Source organism: Engystomops pustulosus, chromosome 1, assembly GCF_040894005.1.
Source record: "Engystomops pustulosus chromosome 1, aEngPut4.maternal, whole genome shotgun sequence".
Lineage (NCBI taxonomy): Eukaryota > Metazoa > Chordata > Amphibia > Anura > Leptodactylidae > Engystomops > Engystomops pustulosus.
In genome coordinates, this window is record NC_092411.1 from 125,522,852 (window position 1) to 125,541,200 (window position 18,349).

Sequence of the window (18,349 nt, forward strand, 5' to 3'; positions counted from 1 at the left end):
GAGGGTGGGGTTGTAATTTTATATCTCACTAGCAGACACGTGAATGGTTCATGCAAGGGCAACAAATGCATGCCAGAGTAATCCTCCAGCATAAAATAGCACATCCTTCTCTAACTCACATATGTGGAGCTGCTTCTAACAATGGCCTCATTGTTTATGCTCTATATACAGACAGCTCATTGAGAAGGACAGTATCTCCATACTGTATATAGGCACCTGGGATCTGCACTTCAGCAATATATCTAGAAACACATTTTATACAAAATGATATCTACAAACTCATTTCATTTACATCAATTCTTTTTACATGGATGTTTCATAGCCTGATGTACATGTAAGACGGTGAAACGGCATTCTGTGATACAAGATATGTAGAATGCATCACGGCACCCTCTATAACCACAGAACAGTAACAGCAGTAGGAGTTTCATAATCCGACACAGGTAAAGACGGAATAATGTACAATCCTGTAGACTGATATAAGCACTTGGGACCGTCTGTGTATACGTAGATATTACCTCATTAAAAACACTATAATGGTGAATGGACTGTATGTACATTTATGACACCGCAGAAATCCATATATAATTATAATATGTGACACTATGATTTTGAAAATCACATGTACTAGCGAAACACTTTTATGCACAAAAATTAACATGAGGTATAAATTATTTTACATTTTTTGTTGCAGATCTGCATTTAATCTCCTTGAAAGCCAACTGAAGGCTCAACTGACCTCTAAACTATGAACACATTTACATGTAGCACCTGCAGATAAGATAAGTAACGGATTTGCCCTATTCTCCAGCATTAATTGGAACGCAATACCTCTGTGTTGGTATGGGTAACATTTTAAAAATCTGTTCATATGCCCAAAATGAGCACCCCTGTAGTACCCTATAGCCCAATGAAGTAGAATTCATCCAATAATTTATCCAGTACTAGTACAGCATGAACATTCAATTAAAAAAAGGCTTTGAACACAAGGCAAAGAGTGCCCAGTATGTGCCCTGAGTGCATGGTGCAATAAGCCAATTTGGCTCCCTAGATCTAGCACTAGGACAACATAATGACCATAGAAAGTCTAGCTACCACTCTCAATAATACAATGAAAAAAGTAGGAATATAGTACAAATTGATAAATATGGGAAATATGATAAAATGGTGTAAAACTAAAAATAAAATTGGTGTGGTATTAAACTAATAAAGCATCATGTTCAAAGAAAACTAAGTGACAATAGCCAAGTCAATCGTGTTTGTGCCGTTTCTGCATGACTGCATTTTCTCATACAAGAGCCACTTCTGGACAATAATGAGACTCTGGTAAAGCATCTGCTTAGGGATTAGGGACCCTGCAATACTGAATGTTCAATTTAACACAGATCAGTCTCTTAACTCTGTGCTCTCCGATGTGGGAAAGGTCTTCAGAGGAAAGTAGCTGAAATGTTCATTAAAAACAGCACCAGTCTTCTCAACCTAGACGTAATTCTGTATAGATCAGGACTGTAAGACAAGGAACTCTTACACCTCATGTTTCTAGAACAGAACTGGCACAGCTGCACACCTTATTGCTACGCTAACCTTAACTAGTTAAAGGTTTGGAAGAAGGTGGGCGTGTTCCAGTCTCAAAGCTGTGGTACTCCAGACATACAGTATCTGCTGGCATTTGTACTCTTAGCAGAGGGCAAAACGTACATGTGAAACATTCTCCCCTTTTCACCAATCCTACTCGCACTGTTCTTTCTTGTCAACAAGTTCCCTATGTGATCTGGTGCAATTAATCCCTAGTTAATAAAAGAAACCTTAGTCAGGAGTTTGTTCCTTTCATTTGATAACCAAGATTAATAAGAAATGGGCAGGTTTGGACTGAGAGTGAAAAGCTGTGCACTTTGAGCCAACTCCCTCATCAGCCCTGCAGTACACACTACACGGCTTGCCAGCCTACAAACCACAAGTGGAGGTAATGTGAAACAAAGTTACATAAGTTTATTCAGCACGTACTGTGAAACCATTCTATGCCACAAGATTAGTTTCCCATAATTAGCACACTGCTGGCAAAAACTAGACTCAAACTTACATGTGGGGAGACCTCCCTATTGATGGGGTGTATATATTTACCATGTGTCTACAGCAGAAACATTTCCGACCTTAGTCACTGGGGCCTACACCCGCAGCAACTAGGGGCCAAAACATTAAATAAAGTATGTTAAATCTTTTTCACTTTAATTGGAGAGTTACAATTTTTCTTTTCACTAATTTGTATGAGCTTTTGTCTCAGTTCTGAATTTTGCATTTAAGTGCTGCTTCTTTCCACGTGTGACTAAGTTTGATAGGGAAAGGCCCATGATCAGGACCTGACACTGTTTTCTATACCCACGAGATTACAACTCACAGTCTATAAGACAGTAGCATCTCAATATGTGGCTATTCCACTTTTCACATCACTATATTATTGTTCCATAAAAAAGAAATGATGTATTACATTGTATGCATTGAATACAACAATATATATTTGACATATAGGGAAATCTACTGTGAACAGGGCCTTCTTATCTATACTAGATAACCTGCTTAACATATAGGAGTCAAATATTTGCAATGGTAGATATCTCTTATTAGGAAACAATGCACACTGTACAGTCATTTGCTTTCATTTATTCTTTCATAGTTGTAGAACATTATTATTTTAGAAAATAAATAGTCATTAAATAACTCACCAGGGACCATTTGGTAACATGTAACTCACAAGTTATATCCTGTGTGTCCTTTGCGTATCAGCCAGCTCATGGGGCTGTGGAATCCATGGCTATGTGCATGATCCAATAGAAGCAAATGAGGACGTGTGTTCGCTGTAGAAAATACACACGTCCTCATTTTCTCATTGTGTGCAGGTAGCCTTACTATGTGTTGTTCACATGAACATGGTCCGATTTGTATAACCTAGAAATAGGCAATAAATAGTAATAAAAGTAATAGCAAAAAGAGATCTAGGAAACTGTGTGTTTACTGAAAACTTTTAACTATCGAAACGATAATATGAAATGTCCTCTCCTTCTTAACGTTGCTGCTACTGTACCTGTAGACAATAGATATTCTACCTATAATCACTTAAAGACCATTTTCATGTACAAAGATGTCATTTTAAAGATACCACTATGAACTCTACCAATCACACATTTACAGGCACCTTCACAGCCATTGTAGTCCGAGAGCTATACTTAGCAATGTTTCCATGAAAACAAAAGGGTTAAAAAGCCCTCACAGAGGAATTCTCCTATCTGAGCCTTTGTGATTAGTGGTGTGTATTTACTGGCCAAGGTCAAGGAGAGCTCCAGTCAGGGATCCCTCCAACACAGGAAGGGTTGCGCAGGCAGCTGTTGTGTCCATCACAGTATAAACAGGACTTCCTCCTACACGTCAGGAAGGATGAGGGACTCTGCCACTGGGTGACTGCAATGTTTCCAAACTCACCCAGGAGCAGGACCTTCTCTGAGTGTCAAGCTGATACTTTCTAGACACGTTTGTGCCATAATAATGCCACACTTCTTATCAAACAAGGGTACTGCTATATTGCCAGTATGGCTTATGTACTGCCTGCACTGCACCATATGATCTGTACAGAGATACACTTGCATATGGTGAATATAAAAGAAGACTGACAACCATTTCCTAGGTGACGATTGCTCTAGCGTACACAGGTCTGTAGACTGGCGCACCTGCATGATACAGACAGAACAGCTTGACATCCCGGGAGCGATACTAAAACACATTAACATAACAAGATCATCACCGCTTCTTAATTCCCCTACCTCAGCACTTTTCCACAGCATGAAATTTCTATTTACTCATTTTTGCTAATGCACTCACCTGTATGATAAGAGGCCACTCTCTGCCTAGAGCTTTGTTCTGTCTGGTCTGCGATCCTCCACTACACACCTACTACACAATGCTAGGGAAAAGTGGAAAATGTAGCAGGGTGGAGGTCTCATTTTTTCAAGAGCATATAATCAATTTGAAAAAGTGACCTTAGTGGTTGCTTTGGGCTAGTGTCCCACTAAATCTGTTCACATCTGTATTCGAGAATCTGCCAGTCTTTTCTGCAAATTCTTATTATATTTGACACAAGAAATATGGCACACGGACCCTATTATTAGTAAGGCTAGAAGGATGTATTTCACAATCTGACCACAATGCAGAAGACAGGACTCCACGCATCATAGTGAAAGAGTCACATGCTCCTGGCCTAAGTGTTCCATGTAATGAACCCAACTGAGTACCAGAAGTTGAAACTACATGCAGTTGTGAAAGATGAGAACATGTTGCTTGGCCAGTGTTCACATCGGTTCTGGAGGCTTCCCTCAGACCTTAGGCTACATTCACACTGACGTTTGGGGGACGTATATATACGGCCAATATACGTCCCCCATAGACGGCAATGGGCGCACGGCGCCCTACGTGCGGCACCGTACCCCGGAAAAAGATAGGGCATGTCCTATCTTTGTCCGTAGTACGGCGCCGTGCGCCATAACTTCCTATGGAGAGGGGCGGGGGTGAGCTGCTCTCACCTCCTCCTCCTCTCCCTGTGCACTGCCATTGCCCGCTACGGTACGGTACGGGCGGGCAACGGCAGTGTGAATGTAGCCTTAGTCATAGGTATTATAAAAAGCTCCAGACAAAGCAGCGTAGTCAACTCCATCACTGAAACCCAACGTGACCCCCACTGTTCATAGCTACTTAGATTTTCTTAATACATTACTGTATACAATTTTTTTTGGGGGGGCGGTTCTTTTATTAGAATAGAGTAGTAATTAAAATGCTGACTTTAATACTTCTGCCAATTTTATCATGTAGCCAGGCTGAGGTTGTAGAAAAGAAGTGGAGCATTATTCATTTCTCACATCAGATTTTGTGCAAATCTTTAAAAAGCATATTCATGAATGAGGATGTACAGTTTTGTGCAATGTCATTGTTCTCCAATTCCCATGTTCATTTGGTTCAGAGCCCTGGCTAGGAAACTTGCTGGTTGGCAGCATTACCCTTAAACAAATGGACAAACATTCCAGCAAACAACACATTGACAGTACTTCACGGCTCCCACCAGGCACACTAATTTTTCCTAAAGCTTTTTAAGTACCTTTCTTCCTCATATATAAATCAAATAATTATGGAACATCATTACAGGTTTATGACATTGCTTCAATTTTAATCATCACCAAAGAAAAATCTTAACTGTTCTGCATAAAAACACTTTTTTAGCAATCCTTCACAGTATATATACTCACAAGATTAGGGGTGGGGGGAGAGTTGTGCTACCACCATCTAAACAAAATAATGGGATTAAAAGGAAACCTATCACCACATTTTTCACAAATACATCTAGTGACAGGTTCCTATAGAGCGCTATTAAATAAATGTCACCTTTCTTTTAGCTGAATAATTTCAGTACTTTTTAAAACTTTATTTCACATTACCTTCCAGCAGTGTGTGGCAGAAGCCGAAGCCTGTGTCTCAGTCTCTCCTCCGCGTTCATCAAGCTCCCTCCACCCTCCCTTGGGTGCTCAATGCCCATGACAGGAAATGGTGTGGAGTAGGGGAAGAATACTTGAGGAGACAATAACTGTGCAAAAGTAGCTATTGATAGTTGTAATTATTGTAATTGTATTGTATATGTAGAGAGAATAAATGAATTGTACTATTTATGCCATAGGCATTCAAGGTGCCAAATTTATTGTGTAACAAAACAATGAAAGAATCAGGGCTGCATCTGCCATGAGGCGGGGTGAAATCTTCGCCTCAGGTGGCAGATTGCAGACCCTTTAAGAGGCAGCATTTTGCCATCAGTAGTATGAATTTGCCAAATACTGGCAAGTCCGCACTACCTAAAAAATTAATTACATCGGAGCCTTTAAGGTGATGTACGGAGCTGCGGGAGAGTACCAGTTTCTGGAGGTAGGTACCAGGTTTATTATTTTTTGGGGGGGCTGTGTATATCCTAAGCTGGAGGCTGTGCACATACTGGGGGAGGGGGGGGGGGGAGGCTGTGCATAAAAAAGGGGGGGCGGAGAGGCTGTGTATATACATTGGGGGCAGAGAGGCTGTGCATATACATGGGGGCATGGGGGCAGAGAGGCTGTGCATAAACATGGGGGGAGGCTATGTATATACATGGGGGGAAAGGCTATGTATATACATGGGGGAGAAGGCTGTGCATTATCCCTGTGTGGGGGGGGGGGCTGTGCATTTACCTGGGGGGGGGCTGTGCATATACCCGTGGGGGGGGGGGGGAAAGAGGGGAGGAAGCTGTGCATATGCTATAGGGGAGGCCCTGCATACTGTGTGCACAGTGGCTCTATAAACTGTCTATGGGGGATCTGTATATAGGGGCTGGATTTTAATTAACCTGAGTGGCCTTATATGGAGTATTGTATAATTTAATTTAGGAGTATGTGTATGGGAGCTGTTATAAATAAATTTGTGGAACTGTATATAAACAAATCAGATATGTATATAAATTAGCTGGGTGCTGGAGTTCAGTCAGGGGCTTGGTATATATAATAAATTAATAAACCATGGCAGGGAGTAAAGAAGTCCTCTTCTTGATGAAGCAGATGATCACCTGTAAGGTACTAGATACTTCTAATGTCTGTGTCACTGACTGACAACTAGTGTGTGCGGTAGCATCATTTCCAGGGGGGGGGGGCATTTTCAATTTTCGCCAAGGCTAAAATTAGCCCTGGAATGAATAGGTTTTTTTCTATTTTCCCGGAAAAAAATGTTATAAGTGAGTCAATAAGATCTATGTACCTCAAAATAGCACACTCAAGTCTATCCCACAAAATACAAGCCCTCATACAGCTACACTGATGAAACATGATAATCTTCTGTTTTGAGAAAAAGCATAGGCGCCCTGTATGGATTTTCCATGTACTGTAAATCGGGATATAATATCATGTAATATGCAGCACTACTGTAAGTGCATTACGTTGGCATAAACCCCATCAGTCTCACTTGCTCCATTTCCAATTCCAAACCCATAAAAGAAGAACATCCTTTCCTGGAACACTGCAGCTGTGGCCTCACATCCGGAGAAAGTCAGTCACTTCTTTTTAAACAAAGCTAGGAAACCGCTCAGTATGGACTTTACGTACTGCCTTATTTCTACCACTTTTCCAGCACACAGAAATATAACAACCTTTCCAGAAGATCAGACATGTTTATCACAAGTCAGAAGACTCCTATAAACTTGTGTGTTATTCTGTTACACTTGAATACAGGATCCATCTAAGATTAATAAAGACCACTAACCACCAGAACCTTAAAGGGAATGTCTAACCAGTCACTTTACTGAAATGGCTTCTGGAAAGAAGCCATCCCCAACACACAGAAGGCATTGCCTAAAAAGCCATTGTCCATCTAGATCTAGAGAGAGCAATCCAACATTCAGACTCATGCATGTAACTGTGTGTGTGCTTCAATTATTTCCTAATACACAAAATATGCCTTAAAGGAAACTTGTCACATCAGTAAATCTGTAGGCAGCATGCTGACAGGTTAGCTTCCAAAACTATACAGAGTTCTGAGTGAGACTGGTAAGAATCCTGCTGCATCTCATGCCAGCAGACAAATGGATTAAGACTAGCGGGAGATGTGCCAGTTTTATTCCTAATTTACTAATCCTGTCTAATTTTCATACAGTGTAAACATGGACTACAGAGTCTAAAGATGCAATGTTGTTGCTCATTGTGTATGAGAAACTTGGGGCATCTTACTAGACATGTTATACACTACCACCTATTGGTTCACTTGCTGAGTGTCACATCAGTTAATAGCAGCCATGTCAATGACATAATCCATGTAGAACACAGCATGTCTGGCACTTTCTGTAGCATTTAGCCTCCATCTTGGCTCGTGAAGCAGTTTACAAATGCACATGAAAGATATCTTTAATAACCTGATAAGTTGTTACTGTACAATGACTCACATTCTACCAGGTCTCACAGCCAAGTTCCAGAGTACAAAATGATTTGCTGAAGTGAAGGAATAAACATGTTTGCACCAGGTCCTCTCTCCGTACAACAACTTGCATGCTCATGTATCACATCCGACAATTATGTATCTGCCCTTCAATAAGTAATGTAGTCAGTCAATTAACATTGTCCCACCATTGCAATGTCACATCTAGTCTGCATCTTCAGCTAATAGCATCCTATCAACATTAGTGTGGTATTCTAGAAGACTAAACCAATGAAGCTGTTCTGCTGGGCATTAATATCTGACATTCCTGTACAGTTTTGATAAAGGGTTATTCCATCTCAAGGGAAACCTACCAGAGCTCCCCATTGTTCCCCAGCTATTCACAGGCACCAGCATTAAAACGACTAGAATGAAATAGTTGAAAAAAAAATATCCAGCGAGTGTGATGTGGTTCAATGGCTAAATAAGTCATTTACAAAGTGTTACAATAAAGCCAGGAAATTTCTGCAGTGGGTAGAATGCCCAAATTTGTATGGAATTTTGTCACAGATGATTCATGTTTAGCCATAGAGATGACTGAAAGGGCTGAATGATGTGGACCATCAAGAATGAACAGCTGTTATTACAGGAGTCATGGTGGATATGATAGATCCATTGTGTAACCCATCCTATGGTTTTATGCCACGCCGCAATTTACCTCATAACATCTCCATTTCTTAATCTAAAGAACGATTGGAACAGAGCAGAAACCTTAGGGTGCATATATAAGTATATGCATATAAGTTACCATCAGTTTACTTAAATGTATAATGTTCAAAGGTTGGAAAAATTGGCAGCTTTCTCCAAAAAACAGCTCCTCTCTTGACCACGAGTAGTGCATACAGCAGAGCTGTAATACCAGCACAAACCATGGTAAATACCATCACAGCTGATGTAACTAATGTATGTGTACTACAGTATATACACGAGTCAGAGCTGATATTCTACCTGGCTGACAGCTATGGGTTTGGTACCAGAATGATCCCTGGTCTCTCCACATCTGTGTTCTGTCTCGGTTTTTACAGTCTCTTCTGTTTATTTACATGAGCAGCAACCAAATCATTAATGCAAAAACACAAGATGTTGTGGAACGCTGGAAACACACCAGACTTGTGTTAACCTCCACAGTGCCAGAAGAAAACGTCTTGCCAATGTTACCCACCATAACATTACAACACCAAATTGCCGCATGAGATGAAAGCAGTTTCTGTTCAGAATGGCTGTCAATGCTCCTCTGCCTGAAGGAGTTTGCATAAATGGCTTTGAGAGTGTTGCTAAGAGCACAAGGGTTAACATGACTGCCAGACAATAAGAAACAAATTCCAAGTAAAACTGTCTGAATATCCATAGCAGCCTAGTCAGAAGGACGCTGATGGCAAACTGCCCATCATTCTTTGAGGCTGCTCTTGTCACATAAACTACGGCAGGCTGTCCAGCTAGGCAGCCGTCTGATTTCTAGGGAAGTCAATGGGGCTCCTGGCCAACCCTTGAGATGGCTGCCAGCCCCCTGGGTATTTCAAGGCCAAGTTGTTAAAATGCAATTCACTTTGCCAGAAGTCTGATGTCAAAACTAGTCATCTTCCAACCAGAAGAACCAGTCATTCGGGTTTCACTAAGCAAGGTTTAAGAGTGTCCAAATGCTGATGACCCGTGCCCAAAGTATGATTGTTATAGAAAGTGGTTCTTGTGAACAATGTAACAAATTAAATATCTATCTGTGCCTTTTACATACACACACTTTTATGTTGGATTAAGAACACTGACAAAAGATAGTAACCTGCACAGATATTGGTGCACTTATACTTACCGGGTAAAATATAGTACAAGACATATAAGACCCATATTATACTTGCCTAGTAAAAAGTTTACCAGGAGCTGAAGGTCATATGACCCCCAAGCAGCAGGACTCGGCACTTCTGTGACATCCATGTCCTGTTGGCTTCCAGAGGATGGAGGGGGACCAAGCATTTATCAGAACGGCCCTCCAGCCACTAATATGGGAGTGATTATTATGGAGAGGGTGTGGAAAGCAGCAGAACACGGAATGCCACGTCCCAAGTTCTGCTGTCACAGGGCCACGGGGCCCCCAGTTTTTTTCACACTGGAAACACACACTAAATCGCAAAGTAAATTCAGATGCTAGACTTAACTTATAAATTACATCAAACCAGATGAATCTGAGCACCAAACCCAACCCAACCCATTATTGGACTAGATGTACATCAGACTTTAAGACAATGTAGGACACAACTTTTAATATATTTTTATTAACAGTGGCAAATGTAGATATTTAGAGAAGTTTTCAGATTTTTTTTGTATTTTGCAGAGCTGCCATTTTGTTTTTCACAGAAAATATCTCAAACAAAAGGGGAGTCCAGTGAGCAGTCTTTAACAATGAATGACAGGCTTTTTACCTAGCTCTCAGGCACCAAGTATGACATCATTACTAAAGTCTGATCTCGAACACCTTCGGAAATATGAATGAGGTTCCTGTTTCAGCTACTGACTGCCATATAGTAAGATTATGATGCTATATACCACAGTAATACAGCTGTGCATTCCTGCAGAAAGATGCGCAGCAGTAATGAACGGTTGCATTTTTTTGTGTACCATGTGTAAACTGTGGTAGACTTTCCCTGAGGGATGAGCTGAGATTGTTTCAATGAGACACAGATACAACAATCCTAGCTTTAATAAAAGGTTGATTTCCTCATACACAGAACATTCACTTTCTTACTCCTGGATTGCTCCCAGAGATACCATTGCATCGCAACCTACGCAATTAGTTTTCACAGGTGGCTGTTTCGCCTCCAGTCTAACTGCTTTCTTTCTTCTCCAGCAAGTCATAGCAGAGCAAATGTATATAAAAACATTTCAGATATGAAATAAACAATTTTATAAAAGCAGCTGGAATCCAAAGCACAGTGTCAGACTGACCGAGAGCTGAGACCCAGACGTTAGATCTCGGTTGATCTGATGGGGCAAGACACAGAGGGAGGGCAGTCTGAGAATATTAATATTAAGAAAAAATCTTTGAGGGAGTAGTGCCCTGGAATGGAGCTTAGAAAAAAACAACACTTCTGAAAATAAAGTCATATATAGGATGAAATGTGTATTCAAAGGAGATGAAACCTAAACAGTTTTATGCATAAAGTGCTAGGTTTGTTTTGTGATTTAAGGCAGAGCATCTGGAAAGATTTTCACAGGCTCTCGGTCATTCTGAAAACTATAGGTGGTCCATGTAAATCGTAAATTAGTCACCATAAAAGGTTCTTTCAATAGCATATTACTTTTGAAGCTATACAAAGAACCAAGCAAATAACAGAAAACATGACAAAGTACTGTGCACAGATGAATAAGGGAAAGACTGGTGCAATCCACCAACACAATGCAGGCCGAGAAGACAAATACACAAGCATCTTTTTTGCACTGGTACATAAACATGAAGCCTTTCTCATGCCATCTACCATATGCATTCCAAAGGAAGAAGAAATTGGAGGTGATTTGGCAGACATTTTTGTCTGTAGAAAATACAGGCATTTCAAATTCAGGGTTGTGGAGTCGGTAAGCCAAACCCCGACTCAGACTCCCAAGTACAGTACATGGGGGATGTTTAAATGATACATTTGCAGTAATAATAGAATGTTTTTTGCACCATTATAATACAATCACAAAGTTACTAAAGGTAGAACATAAACAATATTTATTGTGATACTACCACTGAACTATAACTTTAATAAATTGCAAACCATGATGCGGGGAAGAAAAACAATTTTCAATGAAAATGTACTGAATAATATTTGTTTAGTGAGCCCCCTAACCCACAAACATGAACTCAGAGGAAAAGCAAACTATAACATAAGGTAGTATGCAGAGAGAACATACACTGGACAATCCTGCCGTTCCTTATGGAATAGATATACTGGTTTGGCTTAATCCCACACCATGTTTTTAGACTTCTTGTAGGTCAGTGGTGGCGAACCTGTGGCATGGGCCTTCTCTATGGACACCTGTACCATCACCCCCCCTAGAGCAGAGTTCGCCAGACAGGACTCAAGACCTCTTTCAGTCCCAGGCAGCCCAGGACCCTAGTAGGAATCTACACTGATAATCCAAACTTCTTCTCCTTTTTCTACTGTATTGGTGTCCTCAGGCGCCTATACAATTTAAACCTGTGACAGAGCAGGGAGTCATAAGTTACTGCTTAAATTGTCGCATCGGCACTTTGCAAAAAATTTGTGGGTTTTGGTTGTAGTTTGGGCACTCGGTATCTAAACGGTTTGCCATCACTGTTGTAAGTCCTGCTTGGTGTTAAGGGGGCTGACTTGCAAGGTAGCAAAAGGAGGTATTGTTTTCCATTTAACACCTTGGAAAACTTATTTGCATTCTTCCCAGAATTCCCTAGTGGAGCACTAGTCTGCACACGCCTTTAAAGTGGCCTTAATTGGCAAACTCTCTTTAAGGAGAACACCTACTATCTGACCTTAATCCAGTTCTAACATAAGTGGAGCGGAGCTTCACTTCTGAGCATGTTCAAAAAGTGCATCCAAATTCACCTCAACTAATAGCCTACATCCTTAGATCAGGAATGGAACAGACATTTATAGGACATTACATAATTTCCCCAAAATTCTAATGAAAAGAATATTCAGTGCAGTGATTGTGACAATTTATTATATAATTCTGGAGTTGGAGTCAGTCCTTCACAGGCAGTTCATGAATACACAGGAAGTGGTCACTGACTAATCTGCTTCTTCCAGGAGGTTACAGGACACACGGGTAAAGTTTTTTATTGTAACACCTGAGGATTTATGATATCTCTAAAAATGTTTCGTACATGTAACCGTACAGCTCAACGCCATGGTCTGAAAACATACTGTCACGGCTTTAAAGAGGACCTGTCACCCTGCAAAACCCACCCACCAAATGTGCCCCCCATAATCTTCCCCCCAGCCCCTTTCTTGCTAGCCACTTTTATTTTAAATTTATGTGCAGTATATTTATTTAAAACGATACGATCTCTTACTAAATAAGAGGTTGGATCGTGTATCCGTCGCGCTGGCAGTCGGGCTTATTCATTAGGGGGCATGCCGACACACACCCGGCACGCCCCCGCCAGCGGTCACATTGTAGGAGAAGCAGGCAGCATCGAATCGCTGCTGACTCTCCGCTGTAAATAAGCCCGGCCCCGCCACAGCCGCTGACAGTGCGGCGTGGCTGGCCGGCAATGCGAATAAGCCAGTCCGCAGCCGCTGTTAGTGCGGCGCGGCCGCACCGCCGGCAGCTGCCGGCTTCTCGTACAATGTGTCCGCTGGAGGGGGCGTGCTGGGGGTGTGTCGGCACACCCCCTAATGAATAAGCCCAACTGCCAACGCGACGGATAAGTTTTAAATAAATATACTGCACATAAATTTAAAATAAAAATGGCTAGCGAGAAAGGGGTTGGGGGGAAGATTATGGGGGGCACATTTGGTGGGTGGGTTTTGCAGGGTGACAGGTCCTCTTTAACCTCTATATGGACATCCCTACTGCTAGAATGCCTGTGTTTTGATTTGTCACTTCATAACTAAAGTCAAATTTTGATGCCCATGGATTGTAAATTCCTACACTATGTTTCCTCTCCCCATACCAAAACTAGTGTGCATACGTCCTGTGAATGGAATGCATTATTTACACAGGTGGAGGGGTTGACCTCTGTTAAGGTAATAAGTATTGTTTTTGCTCACTAGTTTCTGATACTCTGCATAGATTTGGAAATTCTGCAGCTAATGGACCTGCCGTGACCTGTGGAAGCTTCAGTAATAAAAGCAAGTCGACATGAATAGGATTTCTTTATCATTGCCAATTTTTCTTTCAGGTGAGGGTTATACCTGTGTGTATGTTCACATAGCTGTAAATTTTAACTATACTGTGGGTCTCATCACCCAAAATAACAGCCTCATGAATCCTTGCAGCCGTACATACATCCCCCATACGGTGGTGTGAATGCAGCCCAACATTGAGTTTGTGTAAAATTTATGTAAACACATTGCATAAACAATGTTAAAGGGGTCTTCCCACTTTGGCAAATTCATGTTATTGCTTGTATGATGGAAAAATTATACAATTTTCCAATATACTTTCTGTATCAATTCCTCACTGTTTTCTAGATCTCTGCTTGCTGTCATTCTATAGAAAGTCTCATTGTTTACTGCCAGTGGACAGAAATCTGACCATCGTCACACAGCTTGTTTGTATCATAGAGAGTAATCAGAGCTGGTGATATAACGAGCCGTGCACCTGTGTGACCATGGTCAGATTTCTGTCCAATGGAAATCCATGCACACAAACAGGTTTTTTTTTTAGTTTGTGCCACTTTTCAGCAAATACGCTGTAGTCCTTAAAAGGGTTCTCCAGTCACAGCAAATTAGCCCCTATCTATAGTATAGAAGTATCCTTAAGGGCTAACTTGCTGATTGGTGGGGGCCTCAGTGGTTGGACCCTCCATTGATCTTGAGAACGGGAATCCGTTGTACCCCTGTTGAGCTGCAAATGACCAGAGCAGCCAGTTGCGCATGCGCCGGTTGATTCATTCATCTCTGAAGGAGATAGCGGAGAACGGTACTTGGCATCAGTGCCATTGAGATGAATACAGCAGCTGCTCTCTGGAGAACCCCTTTAACACTTTAAATTCCACATTTTTCAGGCAATGTAAGCCACCATGACAAATTTTATGTGTAGACAAGAGAAGATCCCAAAGCCCGGCCAATTTAATATAACTTATGCCAGAAACTGGTGGAAATTTAAGTTTAAGCCTGGTTCATCCGATGTGTACTTTAAGTAACTGAGCATGCCAGGAAGCAGAACCCAGCGTCCAAAGGAGCCAGCAGCGTTGGGGCACAAGCCAAACCCCGGAGCTGAAGCAGTAAGAATCTGATCCACCATGGCGTGTAAGGTGTTAAACACCCAGGATCGGGTTTCTCCGTCACAACCAGACACCGGTACTTGCAGGATGCGATCCCCGTAATCTTCTTCTGACGCGCCGATGTAGAAAGGCAGTACATCATAAGAAGTACCCTTAACGGCCACCATGAAAACTTGATACGGTGGTCATTAAGCGGACACATATTCTTTAATAGTAGATTTATTGCAATATCTCTTAATCGGCACTTAAAAAAAATAAACTTTGGGAAGTAATCACATGTAAAATGTTTCAGGTAGTAATGTAGATCTATATTTTCCCAGTACAAAAACTCATAGAATAATACAGGAAATCAAGTATATTGTGTGGAAGCCTTGCCCAGCCTAGCCTGCAGTTATAAAGCAGATCCAGCAAGTTCTGGTGTATCTCAGAACAGTAACATTCATTACATAAGTTGATAGGTATGAAGCAGGGTCTCTGAAGGCCCTTGGAAAATTGCACACAGACTATTTAATACAAACCAGAAGCCAGTGACTGCTGGATGAACATCGGATTCGTTCCCACATGGGTAATTTAGCAGGACGTCCTACCTTTCCCGCCCCTCTCTGCTCTCTATTTGCAGATTTGCAATTATAGGGTGGGACTGGGGGAAAAGGCATAAAGACGAAGAATTGAGTGTATTTGGATTATGGGAAGAGTTGCTTCTCTGCTTCCCTCCTCCCTTCTCCTCAGCATGCCTCTACCCCTCCTACGGCATTCTCCAACCACTGCAGGGGAAAGCATGGATGTAAAGCACAGCTTCCCCCCATTCCAGCATCTGCCTTACCCAATCTTGCCTGGGCCAGCTCCAACAACAACATCTGCTTGGCAGCTTTTCAAACCCAGGGATAGTTATCTAACTGGGGCTTTTGTGCTGCACTGTTTATTCTATGTGAAGAAATGCCTCCTTAGTTGAAAGAGTACTTCAGAAAAAGGCTATGCACAGCTATTAGCAAGTGAGGCACAAGGCTAATAACCCCCACCTGCTCGTCACATTAATTATGACATCTCAGTCATTAGAGCGCACAAGAAAGAAAACATGACTGCGGAATAAACACACAGCACCAGAAACTGGGGTCTTCACATCAACGACATCTTGCATCTCATTATCTGCAGGTACAACAATACAGCAGACCTTTTCACACTGGCTCATCGGAGAGATAACAGGCCTTCCTGGGAGCCTATCCACGCAGCACAACTTGGCTCTTTTACTAGATAAATGTATCTACAGAATCTACTGTTTCAGAGGCATATTTTCTTAAAACTCTGAATTTTACCATTCCTGTGTTATTCCTCCTGGAAAATGATTGATTACAGTGAGAGTTAAAATTCTCTTTAGAAAATGAGTGTGTCCCTACACACCTTGGCATTGTCAGCAGTGATTGGTCAACATTACAGCGAGAACCCCGTCAAACATATATATGACATAAGGAGAAGAGCAGCACCAAACTGTAATCATGATATATCACTATGATGCACGGGGACCCAGCCACTGCACTGTTGTCGAACTGTGAATTCCATCCACTGCAGAACGTGATCATCCATTTTGGACCTAGACTGCAGAGGGTCAACCCCCCAAATACTGTGAAGTGCATTCATTCATGTATTATAATGGTGTGACAAATAGCGCTCTTTACTAACCAGTCCATGTGTAGTTTAAGAAAGAAAATTGTCTGGCTGTATATACTGCCATTACGATGCTTATAGATCAACATTTCAGGATTGAAGTAGACCACAGTACCTCTTAGTTAATTTCTTGAGCTACTTAAAGGGGTTTTCCAGCAGTAACCTTACTGATCTCCACCTCTACCTTACTTGTTCCATATTGGTCTCTACTTCCTCACGATACATAGGAAATGACCACCATGCAAATTACGGTGTAATATGGTAACTTAGCTCAGCCAGTAATTGACTTGATAGGACCCCGAACAGTCACAAGAACAAGGGTCTCTTTTCCTCTTCTTACTGCATACTGACAGTCCACTTACTGTTCATGGGACGACCAGAAATAAGTTACAGCCCTTAGCTAACTGTGCCAATTCCATGTAGTATAAATAGAGCAGCACATGCACAACCTAATCCATTCAGTCAAGGGAACATAACCCCACTTCTGATCAGAATGTTTTCTCCTGTGCTGAGAATAGGCGATAACATTACATTTTGGGCCAATCCTTTAAAAGAGAACCTGTCACGAGGAACGTCATTTTTAGCTGGTGACAAATTCCAATAGCCTATGCTATGCTTATTTAAAAAAAATGCCTTTGTCAGCATTCTGAATCATTTCAGTACTTTTCTAAAACCTTATTTCACATTACCAGAATGGAAGTCGTGAGGGTGCTGCATGAGTGTGGAAGAGAAAAAACGGACGCAGGCACACAAAGGCTGCAACTCCCCCCCCCCCCCAGAACCCATCACACGCTACTGGCAGGGACCCTAGTACTGTCAATTAAACTATTATAATTATATACTACCAAGTGGTTGTGGAGTGGCGTGATGGAGGCCAAGACCAGCGGCAGATCTTGCATCAGACAGGACCAGGCTAGAACTTCTCAATATATATACAGGGGGTAGGGTTTACAGCATATGCTGGCACAACATGTACCAGCATATAATACCCCCCCACACCCTTCGTCTTTGATCATCTGATCATCTTTATCATAGGAATCACAGAGGCAGGTAGAAAGTGTGACAATATTAGATGATCCAAACAGAATGGGATAGGAGCAGAATCAAATCAGTTCAGAAATACAATAAAACTGTTGTAAGCAAACCTGAACACGTGGGTTTTCAGGTTGTGTTTGAAGGTTTGGAAAGTAGGAGACAGTCTGACACATTTGGGTAGAGCGTTCCAGAGTAAGGGACATGCCCCGGAGAAGTCCTGGATACGGTAATGAGAAGAGCGGATGGTAATTCAGTGAAGCTGACGGTCCAGGGAGGAACGGAGATTACGTGTGGAGCAGTATCGGCTGGCGAGTTCAGAGATATATGGAGGGGACATGTTGTTGATGGGTTTGTAGGTCATGGTTTGTATTTTAAACTACCAGTGGAGAAACTGGTAGGGTGTGCAACTTTTTAGTCCAAAATAGTAGCTCCCAAAAGTAAGTCTGGGTCTAGAATGATCTGTTGTGGGACTTCTGAGGTACAAAAATGGGACAATTTCAGAGCCCAAAAGTCTCACAAGTTGAACAAACATCTGGGGCTACAAAGATAAATACGACAACTGCATTAAAACCTGGAGGCAGCTAACTTTGGTACGCTGCTTAATTCTGCACCTAAGAAAAGAAAAAGGAAGCAATAGGAGTGATACATGTCCCCCATTTTGTGGTTTTTCTTTGCCCCCCTCGAGAAGTCGTACTAGTGCAAGTTTAACCAATTTTGTTTCTCTTGCTCCCT

At 41.7% G+C, this 18,349-nt stretch overlaps 1 protein-coding gene across 9 annotated transcripts in view; it reads right to left on the reverse strand.

Annotated features, from left to right (window-relative positions):
- The window catches only part of NFIB (nuclear factor I B), a 293,295-nt gene that overhangs the window by 91,431 nt on the left and 183,515 nt on the right, over positions 1-18,349 (reverse strand). The window lies entirely within an intron of this gene.